Source organism: Myotis davidii, unplaced genomic scaffold (assembly GCF_000327345.1).
Source record: "Myotis davidii unplaced genomic scaffold, ASM32734v1 scaffold681, whole genome shotgun sequence".
Taxonomy (NCBI): domain Eukaryota; kingdom Metazoa; phylum Chordata; class Mammalia; order Chiroptera; family Vespertilionidae; genus Myotis; species Myotis davidii.
Genome location: NW_006291551.1, coordinates 1,129,930 through 1,132,393, shown reverse-complemented (window position 1 = coordinate 1,132,393; position 2,464 = coordinate 1,129,930).

Below are 2,464 nucleotides of genomic sequence, written 5' to 3'. Positions count from 1 at the left end.
GCCCTTTCTCAGAACAAGGAGGTTCTGGTCAGCATCGAATAATCTTAGGAACAAAGCCTCGGGTCTATTGACCACCGAGACAGAGCTTTGGCCAAACTAGAGATAACATCTAGGCCTCAGTTATGTTTCAGCTCCAGGCCCAGAAAAACAGCAAAAGCGGACAAAAGATACCATGGCTGGCTTCAGTTTCATTGACTAATGACCCCTTGCCCTGGAACCAGCCAGTTAAGGAGACCATAACCCTGAAAGGCTGTAGCTGGAAAGCTGATGAATAATACATTGAGATCCTCCTTTGGGACCTCCCGTAAAATCTCCACCCTCAAAAGCTCTTAGGACTGAGGACCCACATGCTCTCCCTCCTGGGAGCACCCCCCCATACTCTTCCCCTCCCTTTCTTACCGCCCCCCAAGCACTTTACCTTTACCTTCCTCTCTTCTAAGTTTCAAGGACCTTTCTTTAGCCTCTGTAACTTGTTTCCTGAGCCAATTTCCTCCACCACTCCCACCTCTGTGACTTCCTAAATAAAACTTCTCTTATAGTTTGAGTCTTGGCTCTGAATTATTTCCTAGCCAGAACTGAAGTACTGAGGTTGCTGAACCAAGGTCCAGTTGACCCCCCTGGCTACAGAAGGGCATGCGTGTGCAGTATACCGTGAGATAACTGTGGCTTTGCACCTGCTTATGGTATCTTAGCTTTGAACATTCTGATTAAGATTTCCCCTGTTCAGAGGCCTTGGTTATCTAGGGTCTCTGGCATGGTCCCTACAGAGAGTAAGGTCCTACTTTACTGCTTACTCCACTTTTTACTTTTTCACTTAAGCTGGTTTGGCTCAGTGGATAGAGCATGAGCCTGCGGACTGAAGGGTCCTGGGTTCAAATATGGTCAGGGGCACATGTCTGGGGTTGTGGACTCCATCCTTGGTGCAGGAGGCAGCCGATCAATGATTCTCATCATTGATGTTTCTATCTCTCCCTCTCCCTTCCTTTCTGAAATCAATTTAAAAAAACGCTGAGTCTCAACTTAAAAAAGACTTACAGAAAAAGATCATTTATTCAAGAAACACTTTCATTCAAACCTTTGAAAAGCATTTGGTAGAGTTTACAATTCTTTTTACTGCCAATGCATATTTTATTTTATTTTTGCTGAGCGTTATAAGTTCCCCTTATAAATGAGGAACGATGACATAAGAAGCGAAGACCTTGTTTGTATTTTAATCTTTCCAAAAATATATCTCGGTAGGCATTATTATCTACATTTAATTGAACCTTAGAAAGGTGAAGTAACTTGCCTGTGACCACGAACTAGTAAATGGTGGAACTCGGGTGGAGGACCAGGTCTGTCTGGCCCCAAACCCATGCCTTTTTGTTTGAATTGAATTTATTGGGGGTAACATTGGTTAATAAAATATATAGGTTTCAGGTATAACATTTTATTTTATTTTAATTTTTTTAAAGACAATCCTGCTGCTAACTTCTGAATTATTTTTTTAAAAATATATTTTATTGATTTTTTTTACAGGGAGGAAGGGAGAGGGATAGAGAGTTAGAAACATCAATGAGAGAGAAACATCGATCAGCTGCCTCCTGCACACCCCCTACTGGGGATGTGCCTGCAACCAAGGTACATGCCCTTGACTGGAATTGAACCTGGGACCCTTCAGTCCGCAGGCTGATGCTCTATCCATTGAGCCAAATCAGTTAGGGCATACAATTTTATAATATATCATATGTATATTGTATTGTGTATTCACTACCCCAAGTCAAGTCTTCTTACATCACCATTTATCCCCCACTTTACCCTCTTCTACCTCCCCACACCCTTCTTAAATGTTTTTAAAATCTATAACTGCACTCCTGTGAATAGGGAGATCAGGAAGGAGGGAAAAATCCAGCCATAGAGGATGGAAGCTGGATGGGCGGGGCAGCAGAGGTGGGAGAGGCAGGTTGATGCTGGTGTTATCAGTGGGGTGCCTTCTGTGTCCCAACCTGTTACCAGTGGAAGTGGCGTTCTAGCGATGTCACAAGGAAAGGAATTTCCTGAGACTTGCATGGGAGGATGAGTGAGGTTTATTTCCATGGAATTAAACTCCTGGGTTTCCAATATCCCATTTCCCTCTGTCTCACCATAGAAAAAGTCCAATCTTATCTTCTGCAGGACAAGAATTAAGGCCACTGTCCAGAGTCTTCACTCCATATTAAAGCACAGTCCAGTTCAGCATCAGGCTAGTTTAGCCTGTGTTCCCAGCTTCAGTCTATTACATGTAGGATCTGCATAGCCTTTCTAAGGCCACAGGACTATGAAGAGACAGGGGTGAGTGTGGGTCATGGAGCAAGAGAGTACAATATTGAACAAGAAGCAAGAGCAGAGCCCTGGCTGGCATGGCTCAGTCGAGAGTTGGCTCACACACTGGAGGGTCGCAGGTTCAATTCTCGGTCAAGGGCATGTACCTGGGTTGCAGGTTCGA